Below are 18056 nucleotides of genomic sequence, written 5' to 3'. Positions count from 1 at the left end.
TCCTGCAAAACCACAAGCCAAAAGACAAAATGATGTATGTTGCTTGCCTTTCCTCACGCTGTTTGTTCCCTTTCCCTCATCATAGTCTATATGAAGTTTAAAATAAATATATCGGCACCTGTGAGATGCTGAGTACATACATAACAGGAGTTCTGCTGGGAAACAATTAAATGAAGCCCTAGAGCAACACTGGCCTCCAGAATAAGTATGCTTTCCCTTCCTCTTACAAAAGAAAAAGCACATTTATTGTTTTTTGCAGTATGACAATGCATGTTGCTGTTACGGTCTTCAGCTGATACCTTTCTTTTACTACATATGATTGGAGGGGAAGGAAAGAGCGGGACACACTAGAAGATCAACAGAAGACAAAGATTAATGATAGGAAGAAAAGGGTACAAAAGGGCTAAAATATAACGTGAAAGGGCTCCCCTTCTCTTGAGCTGCTGCTATTAAAAATCTAGTGAACGCTCTTTTCCTTCCCTGGCTGGTACAATGACAACCTCTCTACCTTGATGCAATCCGTTTTCACTTCAGAGGGCCAAGATGGAAGAAAGACCCAAGAAGGAAAGGAAATACTGCTCCTAGGAAAATTTATTTTCAGAGTAACAACGTTTATTTGTTCATTTTTAATCATGACAGCAAACGGTGCCAAAGACGACATGAACAAGGAAACTTTTGAGGAGGAAGGTGAAGGCAGAGAAAGCACCTGTCCCAGGGACTGGTTAAACATAAACCCAGACCTCTTTCAATGAAACAAAGGACGCTTTCTGAGTCTCAGCTGCCTTAATGAAACAACCTCCTGAGCCCAAACAGCAGAATTAATTCTGCAAGTTCTCCACTTTTTCTGAACATAATTTCTCCTCCTGCTCCTCAAATCAGAGGGATTTGATTCACTAGATCTACCTCTGATTTCAGTTTTATTGCAAATAAAACTTAACCCTTCCTTCCAAAGTCCCTTTGGTATCTCTCTACTAAATCACATAACCTGGGGCTTGCTTGTAGCACTTCTGAAGGTGAACAGTTTGGCTTACCAAGAATAACCTACTGGGATGCAAATTCCACTTGCCTTCTTTATATGCTGCCACGTTTATGAGAGCAAGTCTGTCTGAACTTGACATTTGCTGGGAAACCCTGCATGGCATAATTACTATTGTAAAACATTTTATATTCCCGTAAATTCAGACTACAACCCCAAAGTGCTTACATACTAAGGCAAGATACAGGGATAACCAAGCAGAAAGGAAGGGTTGTAGGGGAAATGGAGGTATAAGGAGGAAAAGTAGCAATGGTAGCCAAAGACAGTGAGGCTTATTTAAGCTTCCTGGGACACCGTCTCACAAGCTTGAAGTCCTGAAGAGCAAGAAAAAGAAGGGCAAAACCAAGATAACGTAGGATACTGCTGACTGTTAAGGGACATAAGCAACCCGCTTCAATGAAATATAATGCCTGAGGTGAAATTCTAGGTAGCCTGGTTTCTAAAACATCAGCTGTATTTCTCCACCATTGTAGGAAGTATTTCCACTGAACTGCCATAAACACCATGTTATGATGCATGTGGATGGGAAGTCAAAATCTGCAGGGGTTCCATTGGTCAAGATCACAATAAAAATAATGTAACAAGGGGGAGGACTGGAAGATCTAAAACATCTTGGCTCTATAACCTGTTGTTGAGAAAGGGGCAGGAGGAAGGCAAGGAGAAAAATCAGCAAGATACTCCCTTATCCATCACCATTTAGATCAAAAGCTCCACTTATACTGGGGGGCTGAGGGGGGAAGATTACAAAATTGAAAATTAGTAGACTAAATAATCCTTGTAACTCACTTCTACATATAAGCAGCAAAGTGTGCACTGAATGCAAATTATTTTTGTCTGCTGCCTGTTAAGACATGAATGACTGTAAGGAACACGGAATAACAACAGCTTCCTTTTCGCTAATACATCTGTACATAATGTATTACTGAAAGCACCTTTCTCGAGTTTTCCATGAATTCTTATGTTCACCTTTAACTATCTTACTTCAAAGTAAACGGATATTTTCCAAGAGCAAGCATGATCCATGTTCCTCACGGATATGAATCATGAGAAAGGTAATAGTATTTACGACAGTTTTCCTAATGCACATCAAAAAAACTCAGACTATTTGATAGGGATATGTAAGGAAAAATCTTTGCTGCTCTAGGTACTGCCACTAAAACTTCTCTTGTTACACACTTCTCTGTTCGTTTGACAAATTTGAGTCTGAGTTTAATTTTTGCATACTAAAGCTCATCCAGCCATTTTTAATTTCAAATTGGTTTGCACTCCATCATGACTAGCTGAATGCTACAAAAACCTCTGACATAGCGACCTCATAAATTGTGGAGAACAGAAGAAGTGCTCTTAGGAGTGGGGAACTGTTGATAAAAGACTTCTTCCTCCGTTGACTGTAGTCTGTCAGCTGTAACTATGTGCAAGAGTCCACACTTGCACATTACACAAAACATGCATCTCAACTACCCTTCCATGAAATTATTTTCTTTGTTAAAATGATAGTCACAGGTAGAAAAGCTGAGAAGAAAGTGTCTGAAGTTGACCAAGCATCCTGGATTCCTTCGATGCAACATACAACCATCACTTAAAAACTCTGTAATTAAAAAAACCTTGATATACTCCACCACCAAGCTGAAGATGGTAGGCAACATTCCTAAATATAGAAGGGATTTTCATAGACTATCCCTCCACTACATGATTCTGGAAAAGAAAATACCAAACTATTTCAAGAGTTGAGCGAACTACAGAATTCAATTCTGTATTACTTATACATAACATGAGGTCATAAAAAAAAAAAACCCACCCACAAGCTAATGACAAGTAAGTGGTATTTCAGTTACGAAAGACCTATTTTGATCTGACATCTAAATATCTGATGTTAGATGGCCGCTGCTTTTTACTGACGGATCATGGTAATTTCACTCCTCCGTTGTTCACCAGGACCTCTCATTACATGCACTGCGCGGGTCTAAACCACGCTGGAGGTTACTGAGCACTGTCAAAACTACAAGAAAAAAAGTTATCCTGTCTTTGAACAAAGCAGAACTCTTCACAAACACCAATGAACATATCACAGCAGTCCTTTGGAGCACTCCCACTTTACACATGAGGAACAGCAAGCACAGGGGGAAGATTAAGCAACTTGCCCAGTCACATGAAGTCCATATCCACAGCAACAGAAGAAAGATTTTCTAAATTTCCGTTTAGCCCTTTAGTTACAAGATATTCTGTGTCTACAGTCTGTGAGTGAGTTTGTTGGGTTTTTTTCCTATTGGTGAAACAAAACAATTGAATACACTAAACTTGAGGAAACAATGGGGTTTACTAAAGGAAAGGACCTGCACACCACAGAAAAAGCCTTCTTCCAAAATAAGAAAAGCTACCAGCACTGCCATCACCCTTAGGGAGATGTGTGTCAGTCAAGTACAGTCTATACAGGTTTTCCACTATACCTGCTGAAACTACATTCTCTCAAAGAAAACTCTGTCAGTACTGAACTGAAAAGTTGAATGATGGCATTAGGATCAAAAACGTAATTCCAACAACTTTTCCTATTTCTTAGAAAGCTGAAATGCTGAAACAGTCCTAATGAGCTGGGCAAGCACTATTTAGTTGATTGGAGCTGGAAGGACCACTGCACAGCAGGAGCAAAGTTTTGCAGCAGTGGCTCTTGTGATCCACTGCCCACTTTCAGTCTCTTTCCTAACCAAGAACAATAATATCTTTTTTATTCTGAAGCAAGGATCTTTCATAATGAAGTATGTATAAACGTGCATACGCATATCTAACAACTTCCTTCCCAAACAGGTCCATTTTTATTTCCTTGCTTTAGAAAGTTGTCCAAAACCTGCTTTTTACCAGTCCAATTCAGCTGCAAGACATCCACAGCACTGGATTGCTTGGATGCGCTAGAAAACAGGATGCGCGTTCATCCATACACACACACCGGTGTATAAACAAAACTCCAGCAGGCCATGCTAGGTGCAGAGCTATGAAGGAGAGGTGACTGAAGCTGCAGTAGCAAGTGAATCCAGACAGGTGGCTTGTTTGAGTGAGCTGAACTGCTCCGTGGTGGCCGGGCTCCGGAACCCTCAATTACACCCAGCCTGATTGAGCATTCTCCGCAAGTCCCACCACCAGCTGGAACTAAGCCTGCAGAAATGAGTTTGCCTTCCCTTTAAACAGAGCCAAAAAGCACAGGAAGAATATTCATCCCTTAATAACTGACAGTAACATTTTTCCTGATGAGTTCTCACAAACTCAAACTCTAGCTTCAGAAGCTGGAAGTTTCCAAATTAACCAAACTCACTAAATAACTTGGTTTCTATACTTAGTCATTTCTAGAACTTGCAGATACCTGCCACACATACTCTTTGCCAGAGAGAGATAAAATAGTTCAAGCGGCTGCCACTGGCTTTATAAAACATGTAAATTTGGGAGGAGGGGAAGTATCCCATACCTTGTAACTGGTAACAGTGAGTGCCACCTACGGCGATGTTGCAGAAGCGAAGATCCAAACAAAGAAAAAAAGGCGTCTGCAACTTTTACAAGCCCCAGGTCTTTCAAATGGCTTCAGGAGAACAGATTAGACATCGAAGATTATTAACCTTGTCTACTCTTGATCATTCACCATGGTTGCACTAGGCAATGGTGCTAGTACCAAAACCAGGTCCCAACTCTTGCTATGATTTTACAATGAGAACACCTTAAAAACACACAAGAACTTGTCAGTTTTTTGTAACTTTCCACTTTCTTATCACACTCACCCCCTCAAGTAAGGCTGGTCACGTTTTTGTTAATGACTCCATTTCAAATCACTCAATTCCATTCTGCTGCTGCAGATGCTTTGTCCAGTGGTCAGGAAAAAAAGACGCCAGAGCTTGCTTCATCAGGCCTTGTAAAATCCTCCCCCATCACCCCACCGGAGTATCAGCAACACTTTTAATTTTCAGGGAAAGTTAACGAACACAATAGACAAAATAATTCCCTCCAGAGGTTTCATAGCAGTCTCAGTTCAGTACACAAGGCCATTAATTACACAGCTGCCTTCAGCACTAGCAGAAATCTGGTTGAGTTAAGGCTGCCTGCAGTATCTGCACAGAAAATCTATTCACTTCGAGAAGTTATGCAACACCTCAGCTTCCTCTTTTCTTTACTATGGTAAAGCATGATAACAGAAGGAAGGGGGGTGGAGATTGTGAAATGCCTGTTCCCCATCTCAGGCAGGGCACAGCTACCTTTCAATAACGTACCTAAACTGGAATTTGCCTCTAAAGTCTGCCCAAATGGATGATACGCTCAAGCACCAACTCTTACTTAAAACTCGATTAAATATTTCCAGAGGAAAGGCAGTGTTACACACTTAACCGATGCTGGAATCAACTGCATGCCTCCCGTGTAAAGTAAGAATGTTTTCTAAACACTGATTAATTTTATTTGGTTGGTCTTTTGGGGTTTTTGTCTGTGGTGTCACATCTGTCCCTCCCCAACGATAGCAGTCCAGTCCAAGCCAAGTTGTATCTCAAAATTCTCATCAAGATTTTGGTGTTATCATGCATGCTCATTCCATAAAGTTGGCAGTAAAAGTTTTAATTCTGCAAAAATCCTTCTACTTCCCATTAAAAAAAAAAAAAAAAAAAAAAAAAAACAAAAAAAAAACAACAACAAAAAAGAAACCCAGGAAAATCACATGCTCCCAAGCTGATATATTCCATGGCACTAGGAAAATTGAGTTATCAAAAAAAACACACTCATCAGACCTCTTTTAACTGTGATCTAAAGAGTCTACCTCATATCTCTACTGAAACACTAATAATTGACCAAAAAAATAAAGAGAACAACAACAACAAAAAAGCCCCCACAAAAAACCCCCACAACTCCCAGAACTGGCTCTGCTCAAAAGAGGAATTACAAGAAGCCTCAAAGCAGTCACAGCAATCTTGACTGGTAAAATGTTTTCAAGGACTTGGATTTAATCACGTCATTTTCTTTTCCTCTAATCATTTATTTAAAGTCATAGGTTGAATTATTTATGAACAAAAGTTAATTGCATTGAAATGCAGTATTGCTCTGTATTTATCTAACACCTCCTTCAAAACTCAACCGCCTGCCACTAACTGGTTAAAATCTACAAAAAGTCAATACAGAATTTAAGATAAGATTTAACCATTTCTGCAGTATTACTGCAATTAACTTCCAAAGTCTTGTTAGATACAGTCAAGTCTCTTGATCTTGCGATCTGCTGCATAGATTGTGCAGCTGTTTTTACTGAGTTTTGTTATCGTTACAACATGTGTTTATAATTCAAAAAGTAAAACCCGGAGGGAAGAATAGCTCACTCACAAAATATTTGCTTTGAATAAATAAGTTTTTACTAATTAGTTGTAATTAAAGTCATCATTATTTGAGTACAAACAATCACATCACAGAGCCTCCATATCCCAGGTTCTTCAAAATTTTCTTAGCTGTCAAAGGATCTTGAAGATCAACGACTTGCATGCGTAAGGCTGTATTCGCACTCTTTGCAAGGTGTAAAATGTAAGCTCAAGGGTACTCTCATATAAATATACTGCGCATCTATAAAGTGTTAATCTTAAGTCGGCAAGGCCATACGACAGAAGTAACTATTACAGTGCATGAGTGCTCCTCAGCACACGGCATTTTCCAAGACCCTCATTTCCTTAAAGCAACTCATTTACTTGTCACCTGCCAGGACAAAGAGTAGAGAGAGGATTTCGCAAATACCTCTGTGGGTTGTGCATGGTGATAACACACCAGGAAAGATGGATTTTCATTTTCTCATCAAGTTATTAGATTAGGTTTACATGCAGATTTAAATGCCCAGGACGAGTCCGCCACCTGTCCTAAACTTAATTAGTCAGGAATGTCTGCATGACAAGAGCAGATACTTCAGATGTTTCGGAGTGACCACAAGCAAACATCCAAATAATCACCAACACAACTTGAGTGATGCCAAGAACGAAGCACAGCTCTCTGTGAAAAGAGCCTGGATTTTATTAATGGAGAGCTTCACACTTCCCATCAAACACACAACTGACACCAGCCCAGCGTCTATAAAAGCAGAGAATCAACTATGTAAAGTCTGCAACTGAGTTAGGAAATGAAGAGTAGTAGCTTTCTCATTAAAATATGGGTGTATGTTTACACATTATTGGGGAAGGGGAGGGAGTGGGGTGGGTGGAAAGGAGGGAGGGAGGGAGAGATGAAGCCTCAAATCCTCTAAGACTTTCCCTCAGCTTTGTTCATCATAGCAGCACATCTAAGATTTTCATATTTTTATACCTCCCCTCACATACTTCCCCCTCCCCCGCCCCCGTCATGTAGGACCAGCGCAGCTGATTAAAAACTAGGAAAAAAAAAACACATTTTCATTTAAAGAAGCAAACACATCCATGTTCAAGTATATTTCACGTTTAAAAGCTAAATCAAACCACCCCCACCCCCCCCCAAAAGGTTAATTAGAATTTTATCTGTGTAGGTACGCAGCAACTACTGGCACAGATATGAGTAACTGAATATAATAGAGAGAATTCAGTTATCCATCTCCTTACGTTGCCATTGGCACATACAATAAATTTGTCTCATTAGCAGGGGCCACTTAGTTCGTTGTAGTAAACAAAGCTGCCGATAACAACAGCCTCGCATACTTTTCATTCATTCACATATTTTTCTTTACTTAGACTTCTAGCATGTGCCATAGAAGAGCTGAATGTTAAACATTCCTGGAGTGTCACAATATGTAATACAATAAAACAGATTACAACCATACCTTTCTTTCACAGCAGTGGTGCCAAGCACAGGTACACTGTAGCAATCAATTTGTTCTGCAGACAGTAAGGCTTTCATAGAATACTAATGCAAAAATCTCTTTTCTTTCTCCTTCGACTTGACTCCCCAATGCCCAGGTCCCGACCAATACAAGGAGGAGGGCGGAATGTCTTCTGCTGAGATAACCACAACTACTAATCAAGTATACGTGTACAAGGGCACGGGATTAAACCTCCACCAGGCTTGACTCGGGCAGCGAGAGCAGCTAAACACATGCACAGCAAGGTCAGAATTAAACACACACACGCGCGCGCGCGCATCTACTTGAGTGAACTAATTTATCACACTTTACCACTGACGGCTTTTTACCTCGGGGGAGTAAAATTACATCCTGGTGAACCGATGAGGTTCAGACACAACAGCTTCCAACAACAAATCAGATCTCGGAGAGACAGGAACCGCGCTCTGAGGTGAACACCCCTCTCCCGGCTTTACAGCCCGGTTCAGAAACTTGGTGCGTGCCGCGCGCGTCCGTAGGGGCGTGCACGTGTGCCTGCATGCGTGTACATGCGTGTGCGCACACGCGCGCGTGCGAGACACACCATTAGGCACCAGCTACAGCAGAACAACAGCCTCCAAAGTTCAAAACCACGCACTAACTCCCTTCGAGAGAGTTTTCTTTTTGATTGTATTTATCTTTACCTCTTAACGTAATCAATCTATCAAGTCTAATTACTCCAGAAGAAAGCATTTTATTATTGTCTAACATAGCAAATGTCAAACAAGCTGTTCATTTGCCTTGAAGTTTATTAGCATAGAAATGCAAGGTGAAGATGCTCTCAAAATATTGTCACTTGTATTCACAACATTTTTGAAAACCCACTCAGCAGGTTTTTATTGCCTGGCATAGCCGGATACTGTGTTAGTTCTTAAAGCAGGCAAGGCATTACCTTAACTGTATCGCCCTTGAGCTAATATAAGACTTTTTCTTCGAACCTTCCATTTAAATTTAACTTTTCTCTTTAGTCCTTGTTATTCAAACACTTCTCCCACATTCCAGCCAGCCATACATATGCAGATACATGTGTTTTCATACAGGTTCATACACGTGCATTACAAGTAGGGTGAGAAGTGAAACGCTGGAATTTAAAAGCAGAAATTTTTTTCTCCCTTCCCCCCGCCAAGTTCTGCCCTGTCATGCATCCTTCCTGGCATTTTCCCTACAGTACATGCAGATGTACATTTTACCAAAAAACGCCAAGATGAACCCTATAAGTTATCATCGACGGGGTTTTAACAACACTGCTTTTGCATGTGATCTGTACTGAGAAAAAAAAAACAAAACAAAACACCACCACTGTACAGATACTCCCCAAAATAACCCTGAAAATAACATTTGGCACTTTCTCTAGAATAAATTAGCAGATTTTTTTTTTTTTTTAAAATATCAGTGGCTTTGCAGAGACACCAGGCAAAAGCAGCGTTAATCAATACTGATGAGTTCGTCCTTGACATACTGACCGTGTCATCAGGCTATTGTCATGTGATATCATGTCATTTCCCCACCTGGCTCATGACCTTGTCCTTTAAATGACCCAAAGCTTCCCTCAAGTAGCAGGAGGCCCCTCCCCGCTGTCTCAGCAAGGTCGAACGGGTCAGCGTGTCCTCATCTATAATCCACCACCATTTGTCAGCAGGGAGGCTGGAGGAGGCAGGCTTGCTACAAGGGGAGAATGCCCAATTAGGCAGCTGTCACACAAAGCATAGGCTGCAAAATTATCCCCTGTCAAAAGAAAGAGCAGCTGCGGGTGCCAATTACAGCAACCTTTCAACCCTTTAGGTACTGGAAACTACACAGAAGTAAATGAAGTACAATTAGTGATAACAAATCGATGAATTAGGACAGTAAATTAGAAATTACTAGCAGGTGAGCTTAGGTCTCCCATAATATTAAGGGCACGGCACACCCCAGGCAAGGGCAGGAACGTACAGATTTCACCCAGCACATCAGTTCCGTCCTATCCATCTTTCTTGCGCGGAGCCCGCTTTCCTCCTCCATCGTTTTCTTCCCACAAGCTTTGTCCATGCCAGATAGCGCAGGGGAAGGAAAAAAAGCAACCCAAAGAGGAAAGAAGTTGTAGCGCCTGATTTTCCCTCTTTACCCTGGCAAATGCAGCTTCCTCCTTTCTCACAAGGAGGTCCTCAGTGCCAGCACAGTCTCCCAAGTAAGCATACTCCGTTTCAGCCCCACATTTGACATTTGCTGCCCCTCATGTTCCAGCCGAACAAGATTTACCCCAGGAAATGAAACAAAACAAAAAAAAAAAAAACAAACCCCCAAAACAAGTGATAAACTCTCAGTAAATTTTATGTCATTTACGCTTGAAATGCTTAAATCTGAGTTAAGTGCTAGACTTTTGTCTATAGGGGGAAGACTTATTTCTCCACGTTTCAGTTCTCTGATGCATCACGCAGTGGCATCTCTGAGCACGCATACAGCCCTACGTTTGCTAGAAAAGTTTCTATTCAGTGCTTTTTTTGCCTCTTTTTTTCCCCCTTGGTGAACAATTTCACACCCACACACACACGCTGTTTTCTTAAGCAGCCAACCTGGGAAGTTACTGTGTGCTGGTACCAAAAGGCAGGTTCTGGAGCCCACAGTAAATCTGGCTTCTCCTCGGGTGCGGGAGTGCTGGGGTCGGACCCTCCAGCAGCAGGAGCCCAGCTCCAGGGGCAAGCACTGGCCACCAGCCTCTCGGGCTCCACACTCCTAAGGCAATCACCCAAGGGTGGCCACCTTACTAGCCCCCAGGCACTGACAGAACAGGTCTAGAAAACCAAACAAGAAAAGTAAAAATAAAAAAATAGGGGGACAAGATTAAAAGGATGGGTAATTAGCATACAACCACCCCAAACCATGGTTATGACAGCTGTGCCAGTGCCTTTATATTTTGGTGCTTTGAGTCAAAGAAACAAACAAATCCCAGGAACAAATTTCAAATTCCAAGATGCCTCCTGTAGTTAAGTCTTTCCTGCCAGCTCACTGTAATTTCAAACTAAGCAAAGTTGCCATTTATCTTGTCAATTCTCTCCTTTCATTCCACATTCCCTAGTCTCAAATCCACATTGTTCATATTCTTATGCCTTGCAACCACATCAAGTACTGAGGACAGTAGTCCAATTTCTCCCAGCTGCAGTCCTGAAATAATACCTGTATACTTGCACTGTAATTCATACACGTATTCACACATACACACACATATATATCCATTCTAATACATTCACCAAAACATGAAATGTGTTAGAAATTAAGTCACTGATCTCCAGGAAGCAATTTCCTGTGGCTATCTCTTGATCTCTAGCCAGTGCAGAACATCTCACCGTTTAAAAAATAAATAAATAAATAAATAAAAAGTCTTGCTTTCATAACTGGTAAGAGAAAGCATAACACAACCTTAGCTATAAAAAGATGTTAAAAATGTTAATTTAACAGCAGTTGCAATAACGCTCATCAAGTTTGACATTTTCTTTTGAGTAGCATATGGAAACCGTAGAGTACTGAAAGGGTTAATGTGTTTAGAATTCAGTTTCCATCATACTTGGGTGACTATCTCTTTAAATAATTTAAATCCTCTCCATCAACTACAAAGCTGTTTTGAAGCCATTTAGCTTTGTTCTTTACATGTGTTCTAATTAAGAAATGACCTTGTCATCACACACACCAGAAATCCTGGATTATTTCCTGCAGCAAAAAAAAATCTACGAAGCCAAAAAAAAAAAAAAAAGAGATGACAAAAAGAAAAAAAAAATATATATATATACACACACACACACACTTCTTCCTTTAGTGAGGAACCGAGGAAGTTGTTGGTTGGCTGAATGCTGAAGCAGTTTCACCGCATAATTTTGTGTGTGTGTGTGTGTGTGTGTGTGTGTGTGTGTGTGTGTGTGTGTGTGTGTGTGTGTGTGTGTGTGTGTGCGCGCTGTTGAATGTCACAGGGCGGGTTAGCGTCACCTTGAGCTGCATCAGCAGCACAGCAAGGGTCGAGATGCCTGCAGGCGCCCTTGTACTGGATTTGCAAGACAAAAAAACCTTCAAACTGGCTGAAGGACATCTTAAATCTCTTCAAAGGTTTTTCCGAACTAATCTGGGCTGCTCTTAGCCGGATCTGTGCCAGTGTGAGAGGCAAAATTAAAAACAAGGTCTCTGACAGGATGTTGTCTCCTCTTAACCCTTGCCGGGCAGGCGGCGGCGCAGGGCGGGCGCAGCTCCGCGCGGAGGGGCCCGGCGGCTCCCCCACCGCCGGCGGCGGCCTTGCCAAAGGCGGCGTTTATGTGAGCAGCCCTTTGCCAGCGACGGTGCCGTTACCAACGCCGAGAGCTCCGCCGGCTCTCCGGCCACACAGCCATCCCCCGTCCCTCCCCTCCTGTCCCCCCCCCCAACTCGCAACCGCACCTCGCGTTTCCCGCTCTCCTCCCGCAGGCGGAGACGGAGGCTCGGCGCCTGACGGCCACGGCCCCTCCGCGCATACTGTGGGTGAAGAGTATTCCCAGTGAAAGTGGTAGCACCTACCAGGGTATGCCGTGTTAAGGGGAGGCAGGTAGGAGGAGGGTCACAGAATCACAGAATGGTTTGGGTTGGAAGGGACCTTAAAGATCATCTAGTTCCAACCCCCCTGCCATGGGCAGGGACACCTCCCACTAGACCAGGCTGCTCAAAGCCCCATCTCTAACCTGGCCTTGAACACTTCCAGGGATGGGGCATCCACAGCTTCTCTGGGCAACCTCTTCCAGTATCTCACCGCCCTCAGAGTAAAGAATTTCTTCCTAATATCTAATCTAAATCTACCCTCTTTCAGTTTAAAACTGTTACCCTTCTTCCCATCACTACAAACCCTGATAAAGAGTCCCTCCCGGTCTTTCCTGTAGGCCCCCTTCAGGTACTGGAAGGCTGCTATAAGGTCTCCCCGGAGCCTTCTCTTCTCCAGGCTGAACAACCCCAACTCTCTCAGCCTGTCTCATGCATGTTTTATGAGAAGAAATTAAAGAGCGTCCACTCCTCATCTTAACTTCTTATTTCCTTCTCAAGTCTTCCCGAACCAAGAATGAAGCAGAGGAGAGGATATGAATACACAACAGGCCTACCGAGAGTTTGAGAGCATGACTGTACGCACTAGGGAAACAAAACAACAAAAAAAATTAGTCACCCAGCCTGCCTGCTCTTCATCTGACAAGTGGCACAGAGGCTCTCTAAAAATTTGAGCAAGAGCGCAGAGACAACCTCTAGGAAAGGCCTTAGGAACACACGGTTACTCTATGAAACCACAAGTTTACCCAATGGATTTGGCAGCGCTATTCGAATGCAACTATCAGCACATCAAAGGGATGGACACTTTCTCCAGAAACATATTTGCACACAAAACCTCCAATTCCAACTTCAGTACAAAAGAGTTTGCCAACGAGGAGTAGCCTTCTGTCCCTTAGTTATAAAGTAACATGGATTCCCACATCTGAAAGCGGAGAAAAACCATCACTACCTTTTCCTCATCTGTTTTAGTGGTGGTGCAATTGGTCAGATTAAACTATCAAATTTCTGCAGAAAAAAATAAATACAAATGGGTTAAAATAGTCTCAGCTTAATCAAGAGGAGCCAGCATTGCACTTCAGAACTGTCTTTTACTATTTCTCGGATATCAGCCAGGCAAGCCCTTGAGGAGGAGAGGAAGAAGGAGCCGCTCGTACCAGCAGAGGGGGTTGTGATTCTCTGCTTGAGCACTGAGGGCTTCAGCTAGGCTGGGTTTCTACAGTCTTTTTTTTTTTTTAAGTACCATAGCCTATTAGACAGGAACAAAACACATCTAAGTTTACTGAAGAAGGACACGGCTTTGGCAGTTAAGTCACAACTGCTACAACGCTACCCTCCACCTGCCACTGAAATAGATTCACTCCGTCACTCCCGAGAACCGCGACTCTTCTCACAAAATACCCTCTTTGTTAGAAGGCTTTAACCATTTTAAGTGTTAGTTTTCAGCAATATCAGCGACACTGCCTTCTATATCAGAAGAGGAGCAACTCACACCCTACAGACGCTTTTCCACAGACCTACCAAGGTTTCCAAGGCATTTGTTATGCTTGGACAGAGGGCCACGGTGTTCCCGCAGCGCCTGGATGTCAGAACAACCCTCGTGTGATTACTCAGAGATATCTCAAGGCTTGCTCTGCCCTACGGACCCTCCACAGCCCTAGAGCCATGGGAGGCGAGAGGTGGCAGGCCACCACACATGCCTTCTCCACCACTTTGGTGCCTCTGGCAAACAGAGATTTAGCAGATCCATACATGTGGTTCATTGATTTTTCTGCACAAACGTGTACTTTTCGTGGCCTTTGAATGACAGGGTGCCATACAGACAGCCAACTATGGTTCGAAAAAGAAAAAAAGTTTGGTCACTTTGCCTATTACACAATTATTGCAGTACTGGGTCCTGCACAGTATTTCCTAGAAAACTTTCCAGTTCACCCCAGAGTTACCAGGAAAAGGGATTAGGAGAGACCAGTCTAAGTAGTTCACATGTTACATGTTAGCCTAGCAGAAAATACCAAGAAGTCTTTTCACGGTATGCCCAGCTGGCCACGCAGCATCTGCGGTTTCTTAAGTTTCTCCAACATGTAGCAAGACAGAGAGATATTATGGGTTTTCCAAACATTTAAGTGTTGTGAAAACCTCCAAAACAAAAACAAAGAACTCGTGTTGCAATGTTCCAGCTGAGCAGGGTGATTTAAAGACGCAACGAAAGCTTTCAAGCCAGGTAGTCGTTGCTGCCAAGTATGGGACACATTGTGTGGCCCTGCCAAAAGTAGAAGCCAAAACCCAAAAATACAAATCAGCAGCTTTCTTCCAGGGCCACAACAGTCCAGCGAAAACTTGCCAAATCAGACCATCCTAAGAATATCAGACAGAACCAGGGAGTGCAGTTACTCAGCACCGAGCTGCGACTCAAAAGCTACAGCCGCAAGCTGCGCGCCCACACGCACAACCACCGTGACACCGTAACATCTATAAAGTCGGACGGTCATTCATGTCTAACCATTTGATTTAAAAAAAAAAAAAAGATAATTTTTTTTTGGCTACAATTTCTCATCACCAGAAAGTGCAGAGAGAGAGGCAGGTTGTTCTCCACCCGCTTGGCTCCCTCCATCGGGGTGCTCGCACAAGCACATACAAGCCCTGTAATGGATGGGACAAGCATTTTACAACCCATCTGAGTTCAGGCTGTCTGCGCAACCTTAATTCTGCCATTTTCTAACCGCTGATTCTGACTCTACAACGTTAACGTTAAGCATAAGGCAGTTATTTCATATGCAGTGTATCTCTGTGCAGCGAAAAAAAAAAAAAAACTAAAGATGGTGGAATTCAATATAATGTATTCTGTTCCCACCTGGGCCCCATTATTAAATAAAACCATATCTGCTAAAGCAAAAGTGCTATTGACAAAAACATTCTCTTGGGAGCAAATGCAGATACTCCTATCAGTACCGGTATTAACAAGGAGCAGTTGAAAAACTGTCCTGAGACCATGCCACCCAACGTTGCTCACCCAACTTCCCAGCAGCATCCAAAGCAGCCCTGGGTCTAGGACAGCACCTCAGAATTTTCGAGAGACAAGTGTTGTAAATTATGATTCTCATTATTTTACTTTCTATTACGCTGTTTATGAGCTAGCTATAGTGTAAAGCAATGACAATTTTTTTTCAAGTGCAAGTTAGGTAAGGGGGAGCTACTCATTTTAAGTAACCCGACTAAATAGAAAATTTGATAAATTGCTCTTTATAGTTCTGATATACTAATATATTAGTAGTACTAATTCTGGAAAAATGTGTGTTTTCATGAAAAAAGAAGCATGACCAGATACAAATGAAGTATTGAAATAACAGCTAAAATATTAGCACAGATAAACCTTAAAATGGCTATAAAGAAAACATACCTGGAAAATGAAAATGAATACTATTATGAAATGTTAGGTATATCTACTTGATTGTCTATACGAATTCTATGCATCTAAACTAAAGTCACGGAAATTAGATGTAAAGAAGCAAAGGTAGAGAAGCCTTATTATTAGCATGCTAGTTTCACGTATACTTAATATAGCTATCATTCTTCTGCTAGTATGCAATACAGGGGTTATACTATTATGTAAGAAATTAATATTATAACTACTGCTTAAGAGTAACAGTTCAGGGCAAGAAGTACTGAATAATGTAGATTGATCAAATACAGTGATTCTTTCCATATCCACAGGGGGTGGAAAAAAAGGCTTAATAGATTTTCACTGTTTATACGGTTGAAAAGGAAATAACCTTATTCTACCAAGATCTCAATTAATACCAAAGCATCTTCCACACCTTGCTAGTAAAACCAGATGTTTGATTTTGGTCTCCCAGCAACTCTCAAATACTCACAGCAACAAATCTTCTGCAGATGTCTTGCCAAAAGCAGTAACTTCCAAACCTAGGGACACCTCTCCACAAGGTGCATCTCAAAAAAGTGAGGCTGAATGCTTCCACAGACAGCACTACTCATTTTGGGGGGTTCACTTCTTGCTTCAGACATCCCAGATACCCACCTAAGGACGTTATCAACACTTCATATTACACACGCTCATGAATATGGTTTACCCCAGTATTTAATTTGTGTCCTGATCAGGAATTACGTGAGCAGCCACACAAGAATAAGGACTGTATCCATGTTTAAGATTAAGTGCGTTTTGCTGAATCAGGGCCCTGAACCTTAATGCAGGTTTTTCTCATTGCAGTGCCAGTTTATTCTATTCAGTACAAAGCCACCAACAACCTCTGAGTTCTTCTGCTCAAGGTCATTTTTAGCATTCACAAGCACAGCTTTTTGGCTGTCTGCAGAGCAGAGAATTTTTTTTTTAAGTGCATTTCAGAGCAAAGTGATGTCTGGAAACATCTTTAAATAGTGAAAAAACATCCTTTAAAGTTGCCTTAATCAGTTGTCTGTTAATAATTCTACTTGGCTACCTTTGCTACTGTAGGCTCTAATTTAGCCTTCAAACTCTGCAGCCACCCATATCTGGAAGGTAAAAACAAGATGTAAAAATCAGTTTCAGCTCCTGCAATCTCAAAGTCTAAACTACACCTCCCACTCTTAGCCTTTGAAGGCATCCAGTACAGAAACAGGTCCTTGAGCTCCTTCCCCTGCTCTGCCAGACACAACCTTTTCTATGTTTGCATTTAAAAGGTGGGTGGGGAGCTACCTACATTCAACAATTTGCAATACAAAAAAAAAAAAAATGCCACAAGTTTGTTTCTATTATGCTATCGTATAGTTGAGGAAGACTCCCTATTCCCTAGTTCGCTTTTTTCCGCCACCCCAACCAACCTCCTTAGGCTTCTCTAACCCTTTTTCCTTCTTACAATTAAGGACGTGGGATTGAAGGTGGAAAAGTAAGCATCTATTTTACACTTTTGATTGTGCTATATTATTACAATTATTAGTATCTCGTCCGCACCTGATTGCTAAAGAGACATCACACGCTTGAATAACGTTTTGTTTTTTTAAACAAATACATTGGTCTCTGTGTCATCACTGAAACGTTACATTGCCAATATTCACCTTGAAATACTCTTCTGTTGTCTTTGGAAATCTCCGCTATCATTACAAAGCAAGAAGCAGCATACTGATTACAGAAAATCCAGCTAGTTATGAAAAGCTAAAAACTAGAATTGTCAGGCAGGCAACTATCTTTTGTATAGTTGCACTTTATTTCCACATGTGTGTGTGTCTGTGTTAGACATGCATATGTGGTACCCCCAGCCGTTTTGAGAAGAGAGTAAGAAGCTGGCAACCAGATGGGCCCAACAAAAGAATTAATTACACTTGTACAGTACCAGCAAGGATCACACTGTAGTGCTTTTGCCGTGTGTCCAACAAAATAGCCGAAGCCAACAGTAGTCAGCAGCGATTTCTGGTTATCAAGTGTATTTGGGTACTTAGTTGCCAACTTGATTTCCTTCTCCCAAACATGCTTTATTTTATCTTCAATGATACTAATTCCTAGGTCACACAGAAACTCAAACCTCTCCTGTTCTCCAGCTAGCAAAAGCGTCGGAAATCCATCTACCACACATATTTTCTTACTGTTTTGTTATTTCACTTTACAACTTTCTTAATTTAGGATTGCAGGTGCTTTGCCTTACACTCAAGGCACGGATTCCC

At 41.9% G+C, this 18056-nt stretch overlaps 1 protein-coding gene across 10 annotated transcripts in view; it reads right to left on the bottom strand.

Annotated features, from left to right (window-relative positions):
- The window catches only part of NRIP1 (nuclear receptor interacting protein 1), a 174667-nt gene that overhangs the window by 50530 nt on the left and 106081 nt on the right, over positions 1–18056 (bottom strand). The window contains exon 3 of one of the 10 annotated variants that reach the window (XM_063347478.1): positions 9386–9539. The exons of 8 other annotated variants lie outside the window; for them this stretch is intronic. The gene's annotated coding sequence lies outside the window, so the exon portion shown is untranslated. Of the gene's footprint in view, positions 1–7820; positions 7839–9385; positions 9540–18056 lie in introns of those variants that run through there. One more of the 10 variants, XM_063347499.1, reaches the window with a different exon arrangement.

This window comes from Chroicocephalus ridibundus, chromosome 1, assembly GCF_963924245.1.
Source record: "Chroicocephalus ridibundus chromosome 1, bChrRid1.1, whole genome shotgun sequence".
Lineage (NCBI taxonomy): Eukaryota > Metazoa > Chordata > Aves > Charadriiformes > Laridae > Chroicocephalus > Chroicocephalus ridibundus.
This window is presented reverse-complemented; position numbering and strand designations above follow the sequence as displayed.